The sequence below is a fragment of the Pistacia vera genome, unplaced genomic scaffold (assembly GCF_008641045.1).
Source record: "Pistacia vera cultivar Batoury unplaced genomic scaffold, PisVer_v2 Contig100, whole genome shotgun sequence".
Lineage (NCBI taxonomy): Eukaryota > Viridiplantae > Streptophyta > Magnoliopsida > Sapindales > Anacardiaceae > Pistacia > Pistacia vera.
The window spans coordinates 480846-501330 of NW_022195028.1; the positions used below are offsets into that span (position 1 = coordinate 480846).

Consider the following 20485-nt stretch of genomic DNA (forward strand, 5'->3'; position numbering starts at 1 on the left):
ATGAACCTGAAAGACAAGCTCAATTGCCCATATACAATAGTGTCTATATGCGTGGCAAACAAAAACTAAAGGATCTAAATCAATTTACACCCAAATGTAAATGAGAATGAGCAAGATCAGTTAGCTTTCTCTTAAGTGAGGATTATATTCATGATTTTTGTAAATCCTCCATGTTCTAAAATCTTTGTGTCACTCTCATGGAGAAAAATGAGTGGCCTTAAAACAAAAACATAGTGTGCTCACATTAGTACGGAAAAATACCTATCCTAATCAAACAAAGGATATGTGCTCATAATCCTCCTCCGAGATAAAGTAAAATCCCAATCACATAACAAGTAATGCAATTTCATACCCCTTGAAGTTTAAATTATCACAAAATAAACATAAGAAAAGCTCAGAACGGTGAACTTTTCATGATAGAAAAAATTATCTCAACAAAACGGAGGCACACCTGGGCAGCTGCAACAGCTTCTTCTTCTTTGAGCCATACAAGTACTTCACCTGCAGCTTGTACAGCTTCAGCAGTATCCCGCAATTGACTTCTCATCCCTAAGAAATCTCTTCTCTTTCTCTCTTTCAGCTTTCAAGTGCTGAAATTTCAGCTGCAAGAGCATTTATAACTTAGATTCAGCTCCCCTTACTCCTCTCTAGTAGCCGCTTTCTTAACATCATCTATTCCTTCCTAAATCTTTATGTGTTTTGAAACAATTGAATATGCTTTTCCTCAGATCTGCATCCCTCCATAGCCATCTGCATTGCTTCCTTCAACTCTTCTTGCATTGCTTTTAGCATCAAGTTCTTGTTTTTGCTTTTCTGCTAAGGACCTGCCTTCAAGTTGATCCTCAATTCTTCTGCAAGAGAGATCCACTTGCTCTCTACCTTAGTCCTGGATCTTTCTCGTTCAAGTTTCTCCTCGGCAATACTTCGACTACTGACTCGGGATTGTAGTCACGGGTGGCTAGATTGGGATCACATGATTAAGTCAATTGCAAAATTGAGTTTCGTTTACGAGCAGATATGAGGAGTCTATATATACTGTACCGGCTTCTTAAATCTTGATCTCTTCCAACAACACTTCCCTTTCACCCAAATCACAAAAACCGATAATGTTCAGCTGCTCTTGAATCTATGGAGTTCAATTTTGTCCTTAAAATTTCTGGATGGTTCCAAACTTTTCCTTCAAGCTGTAAAAATAAGGTAAGATATATGCACAAAATATTAATTAATGTTATCTTTACAATAAATTTATACTTTGGTAAGTAATCCTTCTACCTCAAACTTAAGTTCATAAGTAACAACCTAATAAAAGTATTTAAAAGCTACAATTGTACCCGTCACGTTCTCATAGTGAAATGGATGCAAACATAGATGCAAACCAAATAATATAAATTACATATGTAATGAAAACATGTGAAACTTTTAGGGATTTGAAAGTGAGTGTTTAGCTTTACTACTATGTTAGTAGATTTGTAACCAAAAACTTAGGCTGATATATTTTTTAGCTCTAACATACCTTATGCTATGCATGAGGGATCAAATTCTTCTTCCATGAACTCCTCAGTTGGCAAAACCCCATCCTAAGACTTTCAAGGCGCAATTTTATCCTCCCTTTGTCTTCCTAAAGGCATGCATTCTCTCTCATGCTTGTTCTGTTGCACCTGCAAAAAATGCGAAAATGTCACCAATGAAAACAAAAAAGAAGAAAAAGAAAGCATTATATGGTCATTTAAACTAGTAAAAACATAACGAAACGATTAAGGTGCTTAATTTCAGAAGTTCGCTTGGCACATAGTCCTCTATGCCATTTCCCTCCTAACGGCTCCTGCCAAAACTTTCTCCACTGCCTGACGAAAAGAAACATGTAAATGCAAGCAGTCATGATGTTAAATTAATCCAAAATGCAGCTGAAATCATTATACTTACTTGTGGAACTTCCTTCATGGACTTGTCACAGATTGTGAGTCATCGAAAGGTACCAACTGAAGATTTGAGATGTCATTCCCCCATTGACATCTACTGTCTTGCAATGGTTACATAAGAATAATTATGTATCTCTTTTGGCATCTCATCATTTTGAGAAGTTTGCACACCGCTCAACTTTGGCAACAGGCAAAACTGTTTAAATTCAGTGGGTCTTTGAGAACCTGAATGATCGAGCCTCATCCTGAACTCCGGTGGTGGCTATCAATAATTTCAAGGCCACGATGGAGGCAGCTCCAAGTGCTCAGTTGTGCAGCAGAATTCCTTCTTGTTTGCGTGAAAATAGCATTTGATAAGCTGTTTTTCACGGACTTTTAAGAAAACATATCCACATGTCTAGGTCAGACTTATTGTCATCATTCAGATCTTTCTGGATGCACTTAGCATTGATGACGTCCTCAGGCTTTTCCTGCTATTGTAATTCTACGTGAAACACTTGGAGTTGGAGACTTAGAACTGGATACATCAGTTCGAACTATGCTGAGACAAGGAGACACACAATTCACAATCCATTTTTAGATCTCCGGCATATCTTCTCCTGAATTTTCTCTGGAAAAACCAGCCAAAGGATCAGAGATTGGGCATGAAGATCCATGTCTCACTGAATTGCTAGTGATCCTTTGTCTGGCACCCTAACAAAGAGCTAAGAGCCTTTTTCTCCTTAGGAGGCGTGCATAGATTTAAACTTTTGGTTCCTTGGTAGTATGATTTATGTCAATACCATTAGAAAGGCCGAAGTATTTGTAATAGATTCAGCACAATCACAATCATGAGTTCATTTTTTCAGAGCACAACTGTTTCAGATATTCCCTCTCCATTTTAACATCTGTATCCTCTGAACTTTTTCTTTAATACAGACAATTTCAGAAGTGTTAAGCTGAGGCTCAGAAAAGAATCCATTTTCAGATACCTCTAATTTTGAATGAACTTAATCGTTTCCACTCTTCCCTCTGTAATTGTTGCTGTCTTCACCACTGTTATTGCATATCTACATGGTCACAGATCTTCTCAACAAATCCTCATCATCCTACTCCTCATCCCCATCATCATCAAATGAGGTAATGTCATAGGATGATGTAGCAACGTTTTAATATATTCAAGCTTCTACAGCCCAACCGGCTGAGCAACCTCCATTTGCGTCTGTCTTACACAAATATTTCCACTGGCGAATATAATTATCTCATCGAAATATCAAAAACAAGAGCATACCCTTAGTTGCCGTATCACTTCACGCGATATTGACATCATCCTGCTTACTTCATTAACACTGCCTTGTTCTTAATTGCCTTGCACGCTGTGCAAATCTCAGTGTATTTCACTCTTGCAACTGCATTATTGACTTTACTAGCTTCCACAAATGGAGGAAAAAGGGAAAATAGGGAGCAAGAGGAAAAGGTTTCTTCTATTGACACAAAATCTGCAATATTACCTCTGCACGGAGAACAGCACAGATCATTGCTATTTTGTATTGCCACCAAGAGATTCCTGCAATAAGAAGTCAACCGAGTCTCTATAGGAATATGCCTTTGCTTTCCCGTTTGAGAAACTTCAGCAAGAATATTTATCAAATTCCTGCAAGTCCAATATAAAGCTTAACCAGAGCCAAGGCTAGAAGAATGTTTCTCGTTAATAAATTGTCCTTGACATGCCAATAGAAATGAAACAAAGAAGCATCAGAAGCTCCTCTTCTGCTAGTCACAAAAGTGCTCATAGTAACCAATGACAAAAAGACAACTAACTTACCAATAATTTGTATATAAATTTCTCTCCTCTATTTATAGCATGATCCTGTTATTCATGATCAAATTATATGTATGTCTACTCATTTTCTAATACTTACATGCCTTTCTGAGCTCTTTAGACCCAAGTTTTTTAAATAAAAAGAACACTTAACATGATCAACAACACATATTAAAGTAGAATCATTAGTCATGATGTGCAATTTCAACAGTTTCACAAATTCTCGTGGCGTATTGTTGATATGTTATCCATCATAAAGTATATTGCTCAAATAGGTTTATACTTGCTTTCCCAGATCCTCATTTCTTTCATTAGAAAAATGATCCACAATTAAATTCATAACTAAATCAAGCTCCTGTTATCTAGTTTGTTCTCGTCAACTAGAAGCTACATCAGAATTCAGGGATAAGACTTTATCAATGCTCCTGTTATGTCATTTCTATTACTCTGAAGTAAGCAAAATCCAGTCACAATGTGTAATTTTAAAAGTTTCGTAAATTCTCATACCATCATTGTTGATATGTTGTGGTATCTTATTTTATATGAAGTATTTCTCAAATGAGTTTTTCTTGGTTTCAAAGATCCTCATTTATTTGATTTACAAAAAGAAAAAAAGAAAAAGAAAAAAATTTCTTAACTACATCAAGCTATGTTATCCACTTTGTTTTTGTCATATAGAACTACCCAGACTTTAGGAGCAAGACCTTTAGTAGCACTGCCACTGTATATTACTGCCATTAAAACCTTTTTCCTAAAAAAATAGAAAGCGATTTTCGGGTAATCTGGCTTTCTAAAAAATTCTATCAAAAATAAAAATATTAGATTATAGGTTTTTGTGCAGTAGACTATAGTAGGTATTTCTCAATTGTGTGAATTGTTTCAAGTAATGAGGAACATAATGGAAATATACCTAGAATAAAAAAAAAAACTTTTAGATTTATTTTTCAAACACTAATTCTTTTATCTATAATTTTTAATTTAATGGAAATTGCATAAGTCTCAGTACATGTGAACTGCATTAGCATGTTCCCATGACAATACAAATGATTTTGACAGTACTTCACTTTTTCGATATTTCATTTTTCTTTCTATCTGATTTCTACATTTCTAGTTCCATATAGTTCTTTAAATTCTAGTCTCATCACCAGGATAACAAACTTGGTCAAAATTGACATTTTTTTTATTAAACTATATAGCTGTACAGACACAATAAAGAAAAGTGCCTTAAACAGCACCAAGATGTAGATTCAAGAGACAGACACCATGTCGCTGCAAACCTCAAATTCTCATCATCATGAAAAAGAAAAATACAAAGGGCATGTCAAACGTACCCAAGCTGTGAGAGAGAACGATTAATATTTCCAGCTTCTTTCAAGCGTTCCCCGGCAGCACCAGTTAATTTCTGTCTTTCTGACCCAGCTAGATCGACAAGATTTATTCTACTTGTTTTAAACCTGCTTATACCATCTGCCTTGCTCTAAAAGACACGAGAGTTTAACTCAGAAAACATCGATCACAATGGAATGAAACAAAACTCATGAAAAAAACAAAGATATTCAAGTTTTCTGTTGTTGTTGCATGACAATAGATTCTACTCTTACGTCAAAGTTAATGAAGCAGATATAATGAGCAAAACTGCACAGAATATCAGATTGCTTAGCTGGTAAAGAGTATTCTAATATATAGACACAGATGTATATGCCATTAACAGAAACACTGTATGCAATCTGTAACTCATAATTTAAAGAAAATCTACTAATTTTTAAATTGCAGCAGTTATTACCTTGCATCGCCTTTTTTCCAACAAACAAATTCAGTGGGTCTTAATGAGAACCTGAATGATGATCGCCTCAATCCTAAACTCTGGTGGTGGCTATCAATAATTTCAAGGCCACGATGGAGGCTAGCTGCCAAGTGCTCAGTTGTTGCAACAGAATTCCTTTTTGTTTGAGTGGAAATAGCATTTGGTAAGCTGCTTTTCATGGACTTTTCAGAAAACATATCCGCAGCGTCTAGGTCAGACTTGTTGTGATCGTTCAGATCTTTCTGGGATGCACTTAGCATTGATGATGTCCTCAGGCTTTTCCTGCTATTGTTAATTCTGGGTGAAACACTTGGAGTTGGAGACTTAAGATTTGGTGATAGATCAGTTCGAACTATGCTGAGACAAGAAGGAGACACACAATTCACAGATCCATTTCCATATTCATCAGGCATATCTTCTCCTGAAATTTCTCTGGAAAAACCAGCCAAAGGATCAGAGATTGGGCATGAAGATCCATGTCTCACTGAATTGCTTAGTGATTCTTTGTCTGGAAATCCACTGACAGAAGAGCTAAGATCCTTTTTCTCCTCGGGAGGCTGCACAGAGGAGTCCCGAACATGTGAATCAGCACTTAAACTGTTTGAATTTCCCTCATCATTTTGTTCCTTGGTAGTATGATTTATGACAATACCATTAGAAAGGCTTGAAGTATTTGTAATAGATTCAGCACAATCAACAATCATGAGTTCATTTTTACAGAGCACAACTTGTTCAGATATTCCTTCTTCCATTTTAACATCTGTATCCTCTGAACCTTTTTCTTTAATACAGACAGTTTCCGAAGTGTTAAGCTGAGGCTCAGAAAAAGATCCATTTTCAGACACTTCTAATTTTGAATGAGACTTAATCATTTCCACTCTTCCCTCTGTAATTTTGTTGCTATCTTCACCACCTGCTAACTGCATATCTACATGGTCACAGATCTTCTCAACAGCATCCTCATCAATTTCCTTCTCCTCATCCCCATCATCATCAATATGAGGTATTGTCATAGGATGATGTAAGCTACGTTTTAATATATTCAAGCTTCTACGAGCCCAACCGGCTGAGCAACCTCCATTTGTGTCAGTCAGATTCTGGCCATTTGCCTTCACTCGATGCAGTTCATCCTGTTGGATTATCCAATCAGAGTTGTATAGACAAATATTTCCACTGGCGAATATAATTATCTTCATCGAAATATCAAAAACAAGAGCATACCCTTAGTTGCCGTATCACTTCACGCAGGTAATTGACATCATCCTGCATTACTTCATTAACAACTGCCTTGTTCTTAATTGCCTTGGCACGCTGTGCAAATCTCAGTGTATTTCACTCTTGCAACTGCATTATTGACTTATCTGAGCTTCCACAAATGGAGGAAAAAGGGAAAATAGGGAGAGCAAGAGGAAAAAGGTTTCTTCTATTGACACAAAATCTGCAATATTACCTCTGCACAGGAGAAACAGCACAGATCATTGCTAATTTTGTATTGCCACCAAGAGATTCCTGCAATAAGAATGTCAACCTAGAGTCTCTATAGGGAATATGCCTTTGCTTTCCCGTTTGAGAAACTTCAGCAAGAATATTTATCAAATTCCTGCAAGTCCAATAATAAAGCTTAACCAGAGCAAGGCTAAAAGAATGTTTCTCGTTAATAAATTGTCCTTGACATGCCAATAGAAATGAAACAAAGAAGCATCAGAAGCCCCTCTTCTGCTAGTCACAAAAGTGATCATATGGTAACCAATGACAAAAAGACAACTTACCAATAATCTGTATGTAAATTTCTCACTTCTATTTATAGCATGATCCTGTTATTCATGATCAAATTATATGCATTTCTACTCATTTTCTAATACTTACATGCCTTTATGAGCTCTTTAGACCTGAGTTTTTGAAATGAAAAGAACACTTACCATGATCAACAATACATATTAAAGTAAGTGGAATCATTAGTCATGATGTGTAATTTTAACAGTTTCACAAATTCTCGTAGCGTATTGTTGATATGTTATCCATCATATATTATATTGCTCAAATAGGTTTATCCTTGCCTTCCCAGATCCTCATTTCTTTCATTAGAAAAATGACCCACAATTAAATTTATAACTAAATCAAGCTCCCATTATCTAGTTTGTTCTTGTCAATTAGAAGCTACATCAGAATTCAGGGATAAGACTTCATCAATGCTCCTGTTATGTTATTTCTATTACTCTGAAGCAAAATCAAGTCACAATGTGTAATATCAACAGTTTCGTAAATTCTCATACCATCATTGTTGATATGTGTTGGTATCTTATTTTATATGAAGTATTTCTCAAATGAGTTTTTCTTGCTTTCAAAGATCCTCATTTATTTGATTTAAAAAAATATAAAAAAAAAAAATTCTTAACTACATCAAGCTAAGTTATCCACTTTGTTTTTGTCTAATAGAACTACACAGAATTTAGGAGCAAGACCTTTAGTAGCACTGCCACTGTATATTATTGCCATTAAAATCCTTTTTCCTAAAAAAAAAAAAGAGAGAGAGATTTTCAGGTAATCTGGCCTTTTAAAAAATTCTATCAAAAATAAAAATATTAGATTATAGGTTTTTGTGCAGTAGACTATAGTAGGTATTTCTCAATTGTGTGAAAGCTAATTATTGTTTCAAGTAATGAAAAACAGAATTGAAATATACCTAGAATAAAAAAAAAATTAGATTTATTTTTCAAACACTAATTCTTTTCTCTATAATTTTTAATTTAATGGAAATTGCATAAGTCTCAGTACATGTGAACTGCATTAGCATGTTCCCATGACAATACAAATGATTTTGACAGTAATTCACTGTTTCGTTTTTTCATTTTTGTTTTTATTTGATTTCTACGTTTCTAGTACCATAAAGTTCTTTAAATTCTAGTCTCATCACCAGGATGACACACTTGGTCAAAATTGACATTTTTTGTTCTATTAAACTATATAGCTGTACAGACGCAATGAAGAAAAGTGCATTAAACAACACCAAGATGTAGATTCAAGAGACAGACACCAGAATCTAAAGATTACCTTATAAAGTACAGATGTAGAATCAAGTGAACTATAACTAAGACCCATGTTGCTGCAAACCTCAAATTCTCATTATCATGAAAAAGAAAAATACAAAAGGCATGTGAAACGTACCAAGCTGTGAGAGAGAACGATTAATATTTCCATCTTCTTTCAAGCGTTCCTCGGCAGCACCTGTTAATTTCTGTCTTTCTGACCTAGCTAGATCGACAAGATTTGTTCTACTTGTTTTAAACCTGCTTATACCATCTACCTTGCTCTAAAAGACACAAGAGTTTAACTCAAAAAACATCGATCATAATGAAATGAAACAAAACTCATGAAAAAAACAAAGATATTCAAGTTTTCTGTTATTGTTGCATGTCAATAGATTCTACTCTTACGTCAAAGTTAATGAAGTAGATATAATGAGCAAAACTACACAGAATATCAGATTGCTTAGTGATAGAACCTGTCCTGCAAAAGCAGCCAGCAATACCAACAAGCGATTCCACAACACACAACCAACACTCACAATCAATAGGAAAATACCCAGTTATATTAATACCCACACAGAACATTACAACCAGAACAGATACTTCTAGTAGCCTTGTCCTAAAGTACTCAATAAGCAAATAAACTGGGAAAATACAGCAAATACACTAAGAGAAAAATGGTAAACCAAAGGCTGACTTCGAGGGTCAATCACCTCCCAGAATACTGACTTCGAGGGTCAGTTGCCTCCCTTCCAATTTACTTTTTCCTTCTTGATATTCTTTCTCTCCCCTCTTTGTTTTTATTCACTCTTGGCACCTTTTGTGCTCCTAATCGAATCTTCCTATATTCACTCCTGTCAAGCCATCTGTCATCTGTCCTTTCTAACAAACTCTAACCTTCTACACACAAATGTCAGCACTTATTCCTCTACTTTTTACCCTTGCCCTTCCTACAGTATACCAGCCCTCTTGGTTGTTCATCATTACCCTCCCCAAGGAGAACCACCTTGTCCTCAAGGTGGAACGAAGGAAATTGGTGGTGAATAATGTCAAAATCCTCCCATGTGTTTTCATAGGATGGTAATCCTTTCCAGTGAATCAGCACCTCCCACTGTCTGTTCAAAAGTTTCTTTTTTTTTAGGACTGCTTCAGGTTCAAGTTATAGAATTAAATCCTTGTTGAGGGCTACCGGTAAAGGTTGGCTATTGGGAATTGGGAACGTTACTTTTTTTAGTTGTGAAACATGAAAAACGTCGTGAATGCGAGCTGAAGAAGGTAGTGCCAGCCTATATGCTACGGCCCCAATTCTGTTCGTGATTACAAATGGACCGTAAAACCATGGGCTCAATTTTTAATTATAGCGACGGGCTAAAGAGCGTAATCTGTATGGTTGTAACTTCAAATGGACAGATTCCCCTACCTCAAATATAACCTCTCGGCGATGGCAATCAGCATACACCTTCATGCGGTGTTGAGCCTTGAGAAGATTAGCCTTTAACTCTTCAATAATGTGGTTTCTTTGTTGAAGTTGTTGGTCAACTTCTTCAACTGGTGAAGTCTGGTCCGCATAGCATAACATTGTTGGAGGTTCACGGCCATAAAGAGCCTTAAATGGACACATGCCTGAAGAGCTGTGATAAGTGGTGTTGAACCAAAATTCTGCCCATGGTACCCATTTTGGCCACTGTTGCAGTTGGCTATTGACAAAGCACCTGAGGTATGTCTCTAAGCAACGGTTTACCACTTTTGTTTGACCATCCATCTGCGGATGGTAGGCTGAACTCATGTGTAAATGGGTTCCGGATTGTTTGAATAATTCAGCCCAAAAATTGCTCATGAAAATTCTATCTCTATCTGAAACAATGCTTCGGGGAAACCCATGCAACCGGACCACTTCTTTGATAAACAGGTCTACTACCACTTTGGCTGTGTACGAGTGTTTAAGAGTGACAAAATGGTTGTATTTGGTCAAACGATCGACCACAACCAGAATAGTATCAACCCCAGTCGCTTTGGGTAGCCCCATAATGAAATCCATTGAGATATCCTCCCATACCTGGTTAGGAATAGGTAATGGCTGAAGCAGACCCGCTAACTTAATGCGTCGTATTTATTCTGTTGACAGACGCAACAAACAGCTACAAATTCCTTGATATCTTTCTTCATTCCCTCCCAAAACACCACATTTGAGAGTCGCTTATATGTCCGAAAAAATCCCGAATGGCCCCCAATAGGCGAAGTATGAAATTCATGTAGTATCTTTTGGATGTGAGGCCCCGATTTAGGCAACACCAACCTATTATGGTACAGCAGATGGCGTCCCATTAATCTGAAATAGGAGTGGATGTTCGGGTCAATCAAGAGCTGTTGTATTATTCCACGTAATCGAGCATCTTGCTGGACTGCATCTTCTAAACTGTCTAAGCTGGAAAAACAACCCACAGACAGAGCATGATGCTCAACTGTATCAGGCATTCTGGAAAGAGCATCTACGGCTTTATTTTGCTGTCCAGGCTTATATTGGATACTGAAATCTAGTCCCAACAGTTTGATAACCCACTTTCGCTGACTTTCACTTAATAGTTTCTAGTCAGTTAAAAAATAGAGACTCCGCTGATCTGTCTGGATAACAAAATGTCTTCCTAAGAGGTAATGATGCCACTTTTGCACAGCCAACACTACAGCCATTAATTCCCGCTCATAGACTGATTTCAGTTTAGACTTGAGAGATAACCCTTTGTTGAGAAATGCGATATGCCGCCCTTCTTGCATCAACACAGCCCCTAAACCGCTGCCCGAGGCATCAGTCTCTATAATAAATTCCTGAGTGAAATTTGGCATCCGTAGGACAGGGACACTGGTCATGATCCTTTTTAACTCTTCAAAAGCCCGCTAAGCTGTTGTATTCCATACAAAAGAATCTTTCTTTAATAGGCTAGTGAGAGGAAGATCTATTTTACCATAATCACGCACAAAGCGGCGGTAGTATCCTGTCAGCCCAAGAAATCCTCTGAGTGCCCTGATGTCCTTTGGTTCTAGCCATTTAGTTATGCTGTCAATTTTTGTGGGATCCATGGCCACACCCTTAGATGATATGATATGTCCCAAATATTCTAACTGGAGCTGCCCAAACTGACATTTCTTCTGATTTACCACCAGCTGATTTTCCAACAATACCTGCAAAATAATGCTTAAGTGCATCGCATGTTCGTCCATCTCCCGACTGTAAATCAGTATATCGTCGAAGAATACCGATAAAAATTTTCTTAAATATGGTCTAAATACTTCATTCATGACTGCCTGAAAAGTTGTCGGTGCATTAGTAAGGCCGAAAGGCATTACGAGAAATTCATAGTGCCCTTCATGTGTTTGAAAAGAAGTCTTGTAGGTGTCTTCAAGTTTCACTCGGATTTGATGATAGCTGGACTTCAAATCGCGTTTAGAGAATACCGTTGCTCCTTCTAACTCATCAAACAATTCGTCGACAGCGGGGATCATAAATTTATCCAAAATTGTCAGCTTGTTAACTGCCCGATAGTCTACACAGAATCGCCATCCTCCATCTTTCTTTTTCACCAATAAAACAGGGCTAGAGACGGACTGATGCTAGGTTTTATAATTCCTGACGTTAACATTTCCTTGACAATATGCTCTATTTCATTTTTCTGGTAATAAGGGTACTAGTACGGTCTGAGGTTGGGTGGTTGTGCTCCCGGAACTAACTGAATGGCATGATCTTTTGATCAGACAAGTGGTAACCCCGGAAGTGGCTTGAAGACTCGGTGAAACTTGCCCAAGACCTCTAGCAGTCTGTCATCGATACTCCCCATCTGTTCACACTGAGTCTGTATCTGCCCAAATTCTATCAAACAACCCTGACCTTCATTCTGTAGAGCCTTAATCATCGCCTTGAGGGATACCATTGTTTTGCTAAGAGACGGGTCCCCATACAGACAAACAGCTTGGTTTCTCAACGTGAACCTCATAATTTGTTTTCTCAAATCCGTAACAGTCTCGCCTAAAATCTCAAGCCATGCAATACCCAGGACTACATCAGCACTGCTCATATCAAATGGGAAAAAACTTTGCACAATCGTTACCCCTGGTAACTCCAAACATATATCCTGACATTCTCCTTCACACCTCACACTATACCTGTCACCTATTCTGACCCCGAATGACTGAGTCCCCACCACTGGTATTCCCAATTGTTCAACCACCGTCGAACTAATAAAATTGTGGGAAGCCCCACTATCAACCAACATAATCACTTCCTTACCTTGGATTCTTCCCTTGAGCTTCATTGTTTTCAGACCTTGAATCCCCACCACTGAACTAAGAGAAAGTTCCACATTTTCCTGCTGTTGCTCCATTTCTGTTTCGACAGTATCTCTACTCCCTATCGGATCTGGGTCATCTTCCTCATTGTCAATCAAAATAATCTGAAATTGTTTCTCCCCACATTTGTGCCCAATAGAATACTTCCCATCGCACCTAAAACAAATCCCTTTCTGTCGTTTCCTCTGGATCTCCGCATCTGTCATTCGACGAAAGGGAAAGTCTCACCGTTGGAAGTTCTGATGTTCAAACGGCCAGAAGGATGTCGTCAATTGGTCGCAAGTGGAAAAATTGGTCGAAGAACCTTGCATGGAGGATTCTGGTGCTCGACGATTGAAATGGGACGTGAAATGTGTTTTTAGGGATTCGGCTGAATTGGGAAATTTAAGATTAGCTGGATTAGGTTCAAATCAGGTAAGGCTAGTCGGGTTATGCTCAAACCGGGTCGCACTCTTGGATCCTTGATTATTGGGCTCATAAGACAGCCCAGGCCCAGATGTGCGTGAAACCTTATGTGATCCCACTTGGGCTTCTTCTAAAGCCCGATTTTTGTCTTCTATTCGTTGGGCTAATTCCATAATTTGGATTAAGGAATTTGGTTGGGCCAATCTGACTTCAGCCCTGATCTCCGCCTTCAACCCATTCACAAAAGCTGCCTGCAGTATTTTTTCTTTCTCCCCTACCAACAGCGTTGCAACTGCTTCGAACTGGCGACGGAACTCCATGATTGAACCATTTTGTTTGACTGCCATTAAGGATTCATATGGGCTGAGTTCTTATGACCCACTAAAACGTTGCAATAGTGCCAACTTAAACATGGCCCATGAGCTTGCCGGAGTTCAGGATTCCATCCACTGGAACCAATTTATAGCTTCACCTTCCATACAAATGGCTACCGCCGTTAATTTTCCTTCTTCTGATACCCCATTGAGATTGAAGTAACGCTCAACTCTAAAGATCCATCCATACAGATCTTCATCGGAAAATGTGGGCATTTCCAACTTTCATCCCCCCAGTTCATTGCGGCTTGGACCACTGTTCCCAGACCCGCTGGCTCCGTTTGGGTTTTCTTCTTGGTGAGATTGTACATTCCCTGATGATCGTCTTTTAGCTCTCCCAGCTTCTTCCTCATCTTTTCGTCGCACCCAAGACTGCAGCTCAACTAAACATTGTCTGATTGTACCCATTTCTACTCCCAAATTCGTAATATCTCTCTCAACATTATCCATTCTTGAATCCATCCTTGTCAAGACCATTACCCAGACGACAGTGCTCTGATACCAATTGATAGAACCTATCCTACAAAAGCAGCCAACAATACCAACAAGCTATTCCATAACACACAACCAATCAATAAGAAAATACCCAGTTATATTAATACCTACACAGAACATTACAACCAGAACAGATACTTCTAGTAGCCTTGTCCTATCAGTACTCAATAAGCAAATAAACTGGGAAAATACAGCAAATACACTAAGAGAAAAATGGTAAACCAAAGGCAGACTTCAAGGGTTAGTCACCTCCCAGAATACTGACTTCGAGGGTCAGTTGCCTCCCTTCCAATTTACTTTTTCCTTCTTGAAAATTCTTTATCTCCCCTTTCTATTTTTATTCACTCCTGGCACCTTTTGTGCTCCTAACCGAATCTTCCTATATTCACTCCTGTCAAGCCATCTGTCATCTGTCCTTTCTAATAAACTTTAACCTTCTACACACAAATGTCAGCACTTATTCCTCTACTTTTTACCCTTGCCCTTCCTACGGTATACCAGCCCTCTTGGTTGTTCATCACTTAGCTGGTAAAGAGTATTCTAATATATAGACACGGATTTATATGCCTTTAACAGAAACACTTTATGCAATCTGTAACTCTTAATTTAAAGAAAAACTACTAATTTTTAAATTGCAGTAGTTATTACCTTGCATCGAGATTCAACAACACAAGTGAAAACACTATGTGAGCATGAGCTTTCTGCATTTATACTAGTTGCGCCTGTCCTCCTGTTTGACAATCACTGCATCATAAAAACACTTATCATAAATTTAATGCAAGAAAAATTAACAAATCAAACATATTAAAATCAGATATTGAGGGGAGACAGGAATGTTACAAGTGAATAATCCAATTTATTTTCCCCAAAATAACTATTAACTATGATCTAGAAGCAGTAGATAAAAACAAAACAAAATGAATTTCATGGATGACAATTCTCTACTTGAACCTCATCAATTAGCTAAACTTCCAGATCTGAGGTGAGAACTTAAGGTAAAGCCTTACACCATCAGCAATAATCTTTAAAATGCTTCAGTCTAGTGAGCAAATATACATCAATTTGAATCCCCTTAAAGAAGTAAAACCGGCATACTTCCGATAAAAAAACAATTTCAGTAAAACATTTAATGCTTTGTCAATCTTTATTACAATTTATTTATTGATTATTCGAAATAGCTTAGACTTCCATATAAATCCTTCACTATTATATATCCCCCTTAAAGAAGTAAAACCGGCATACTTCTGGTAAAAAACAATTTCAGTAAAACATTTAATGCTTTGTCAATCTTTATTACAATTTATCTATTGATTATTTGGAAAAGCTTAGACTTCCATATAAATCCTTCACTATTATATATAAACTAAAAGAAAAATAAAAAACTCTTAAGTCACCTTAACTCTTTTGTCTAGTCAATTCTTTGTCTCCTTTTGAGTCATTTGGGAACTAGGATACAGGGAGAAGATTCAAACTCCTAGAAGAACATGAATGATTTCCTATGTATAAGAATCACCAATGTGTATATTTGATACGTATTCTTATATTTACTTCCTTCTTTATCATCCAAAAAGAAACTTATTTTTGTTGCTGCCATATCCTGAACTTTCTATTTCCTAAACCATGGTTCTGTATCAGCCAAAAACACCTCCTTATGTTCAAACACTTAATAAATTTGTAGTGTACTCTATTCACATGCCAGAAAAACAAAAACAAATAGAGTTGCCAAGCATTACATGCAGTAAACCCTTAAAATAAATTCAAGCACCAGGAAAAATTCCTATATGTTGGGTGTACCTATTAGGTCATAGTCAATATAACATGGAATTAAATTTGTCAAGCAAAGAAAAACTATAACGATAAGGAAAATGAATATATTCATGTTTGTACTAGCCAAGGAATCGTACAACATTTCTTTTATAAGCATTTTCTAAAAAGTCTCAAATGCTAGGAACCTGCCTTAAGCATCCTCACTATGCAGTCCAAGAAGAAAAAACGAAGCAACCCTTTATCAGTAGTTGTGTGACATCCTTCATTGTGCATACATACTCCTGACAAATTTATGGAAGGAGAAGCAAACAGGGTCAAGGAAAACTGAATTTATGTAGGTCTGTTATTGGATGTGAGTGCTTCTGTTACCTGAAGATTTCTTTGGCTTGGATCCAACAAATCTGTGATTTGTTCATTGTAAATCTGCAATAATATGTGGATATATTAGGACATGCAACATTAAATTTCACAAGACCAAAAGGGATACTGTCCAATCACAAAACCCCAAGAAAAGAACAACAACATTGGTAATTTAGCTGCTTTTCAGCATGCTTGATTTGCTCCTACAAAGAAAGTACAAGGGGTTAATATCATGAACATGCAAAGGATTAATACCTTGACAAGTTGAATCCTGAAAAACTTGAACCTCACCTCATTTATGCGGGACAGTGTCACTGAAAAATACGGGGAGTTAAGCCTTGCTGATCACTTGATAAGTTTTCTTCCAACAAGACGTTAGTTGGTCCCCACATGGTATAACTCTTTCCACTCCCTATCCGGTGTAATCAATTTTTTAGATTCATGAAGAAAGCTAATGTCATAATTACATGTAAAATAAAATATGAGTGGAGAGGAATCAAAAGCAAGATAAAAGGTACCAACCCATAGGCAAACACTGAACAGTTAAATCCAGTTAAACAATTTTCAATGAGAGGGAGTCCAACAACAAGCTGGAAAACATCCAGCTACAAAACAAACCTATATTTGAGCACCTTATGGTAATAATGCAAATAGTCAAGTAGAAAAGGGATAATACCTGTGTCAAATCAATGTCAACAACTAAATCAAATGTGAAGGTCTGTCCATTGATTTTCAAAGCATCATTGCCAACTTTATGTACTATCATCTCCCCTTCTTCCTCTTCCTTATTTATAGGTCGCATTCGAACTATCACCTAATCCACACCATCCAAACTAGAGACATTAGAAACTACTTTGTATACAGTTGGGCAGTAAAGCTACTTAATAACATGCAAGAATATCAGCAATATATAACCTTGTTATCCTTTTATTTTTTACCATGTACGCAAATTTCCAATTTCTCTCTCTCTCTTCTAATACAGAACAAAAATAAGAAACTCAACAATTTCTCGCTTTTCCTCTCAGTGACAAAACAGAAGCTAAACAAAACTTTAAAATTTACATTTTCTCAAGCTTGAGTCACTTTTTCTCCAAATTATCTCAAAATTTAAAAAAGATAATATCAAATAACCACTGAAAAGAAGAAGATCGAAACAATTACTTGAACACCCGAGTCGGGAACCCCAACCATTATGTTCTTGGGAAGTGTATCAGTGGCGAGCTTGCACTTGAGTGGATTGGGCAGGCGTGGGGGCAGCGAACTCTTCATCTTGGAAGGTGCCAGAGAAGGTGGAAGAACTGAGTTCAGATCTGACGGTGGAGCGTTTTCTTTGGATGATTTTTGCTTCCGCAATGATTTTAATTTTGAATTAGGGTTTGGAGACGACGAAGATGGCGACTCACTTAAGTGAGTCTCTTTCAAGATTGTGTTTCTTGGCTGCATGAAGTGACTAAAGAGAGAGACGAGAGTAGGGTTTGTTAATTTGGGCAAGATTGCTAAGATTGAGGGCATTGGAGACAAGAAGAGGAGAGGAGAGAGAAATGTACCCATTAGGGAGGGGGAAATTTCGTAGACAGAGAAAGAGAGTGATTATTCACATTTATTTATTTTTATGTGGGGAACAATGTTTTAAAACCCCTGGCCAGTTGAACCGGGACCTGGCTGGTGGCCGGGACGGGTGAGTCCCAAAATAGTCACATTTACACTCGTGGTTGGATCAGTGTACTGTAGCACCCGCTGGTCCAACCGTTAGTTTTAAAAAATCCGAGTCACCTACCTATAAAAATATAAAATTAATAAAATTTTATTCCCAAACCCCCCCCCCCCCCCCCACCATTTTCACGGCATTTCCCACCCTTTGCTTTGAAAATCTGAACTCTAAAAATAACCGTCGGAGTCTCCCCTTCACCGTCGAATCTCGTCGCTGCAGCCTTCACCATTGACAACTTACTTCGTCATCAACTGGGGTACTGCGACTCTCCTCACATTTCGCGATCTTCTCTGTCCTCACACACTCTTCTTCACTGCCGATCTACGCTATGCGCTATAAATAAGTTATTAATTGTTATTGAAATGTTTGGTTTTGCTTAGAAAAAGTTCATTCATGCTTTTATATTTTTGGTGTGAATGATTTTCTTTTCAATTTTGGTTGAAGAATGTATTTGTGTTTGTTTTGCTGCTGCTACTATTATGCAGTTGGGACTTGGGACAATCAGATGCTTAAGTAGGAAGCAGCATGTGTATAATACTGATTTTTTGTTTCTGTGTAATTATTTGGTCGCCGATGACTCTGCATCTTCACCAACCTTCCCAAAGCGAACTCGCCCACCACTTGTTTGACAAAATTCCTCACCCAAAGCCACTTTTCCCTTTGAGATGTGGACCGATTGGGGAGGGTTATTTTTAAATTTAGTGCTTCTTTAAAAATGAATTCCAGAAAATTAATTATCCTTTTAATTGTTTTTGTCATCTCAGTGGCCATATTGGCGTATGATATGTAGAATTAGATGAATGTTGATTTTGGGAAAATAATGTTTAACAAAGTTTGTGCATCCCAATTAATGTGATAATTTATTTCATATGGTTATATCATTTATTATATAGATTATTAGTAGAGGTAATGTTCACAAAGAAGCTATGATATAGATAAACTATATTGTAATTCTAAATTTTGGAAATTAGTATTCTATGAACAGTATTTTGCTGACATCGGCATGATGACATCATCTAAACCGGTCGACCCAGGACCTAGCCACCTTGCTGGGTTTTGTCCCGGGTCGGTTTTTAAAACATTGGTGGGGAAAGCTTTTTTAAATGACCGTTGGATCTGGAGCATTTCGATATAGTTTGGAGTGTTTCGATGGAGTATGGACAAATATGACATGTCATACAACCAATGTCCTGCTTTGATTAGTTCCACGGTCTTGATTTTATTTTGTTTCTAGAATCTAAGTATGTCCCATTTTGATCAATTCTACGGTCTTGATTTCATTTCAGTTTTAGTTATTAACCATGTAACTCTCTGATAGTAAGGATGTAATAGAAACCTTATCCGTGCCCAAACATATTTTAGGGCATGAACAATAAAGCTCAGGCTTAGGGTATACCAAGGCTTATCAAAGCCTGTTCCCTCTAAAAATGGGAAACAACTTACACCTTCCCAAAGTTTTTTGTAAAGACAAATCGGTACCCGAAAGGTTTGGAAAAGGCAAACAAGCACCTTCCATCATGTGCTATTAATGATTTTCATTTGCTAAAAGAGAAATATGGTAGAAAAGACTGAAATGCCCTTAGAAGTTTAATGTTTTAGTTTTTTATTAATTTATGGCCATTCAATTACATAAATACCTACATCATTTGTTGAATTATGATTATGCAATCAAATTATTATGAGTTAGTGAAATGACCAGTTTGTCCCTATGAGTTTGTAGAAAATGAGATAACAAATGAACAATTTGTCCCTATTTTGGTAGCAAAATTTCAAAGTGAATATATAAAAAAAAGTGTAGATGTAAAAAATCTACCGTCATAAAAATAGGGTATGATCCCGTGAGGTTGAGACCACTGACAACCCACTAGACTTGTACACATGAAAGGGCAAGCGTGAAACTTCTGGAAAACACCGTGGCAATGTTTGTCGTAGGCACTCCGACGCGCTGAAAGAGATTATTTGATAAGAATTAAGGAAATAAAGAATTACCAGGAGTCTTGTCAGAGGCTAGGACTACAACAAAGGTGTCGGGTTCTTGGGAGCAAGAACTTAGGAGCGAATAGATGGTTTTGAGTAGTGTAGATTGACTATAGGAGATTGCATGCCTAATGAGAGGGCAAACCTCTGTTTTTATAGTGAACCTTAGGGGTTGGAATCCTAGTAGGACATTGAATCCTCTTTTTTGGGAGATAATCCCTATCAAGAAAGAAATATTATTTCTTGACCTTATCAGATTAAGTTTAATAGTTTAAATAAGATTTAGAATCTTAGCAAGACACTATGTCCTATTTTGGGAGATAATCCCTATCATGAAAGAAATATTATTTCTTGACCTTATCAGATTAAGTTTAATAGTTTAAATAAGATTTAGAATCTTAGTAGGACACTAAGTCCTATTTTGGAAGATAATCCCTATCATGAAAGAGATATAATTTATTGACCTTATCAGATCAAGTTTAATAGTTTAAATAAGATTTGGAATCTT

General features: G+C 37.2%; 1 pseudogene; it reads right to left on the reverse strand.

The window, feature by feature from the left end:
- Nucleotides 1-17732, reverse strand: part of LOC116127247 — a 29802-nt pseudogene extending 12070 nt beyond the window's left edge.
- Between the last annotated feature and the right edge of the window lie 2753 nt (nt 17733-20485).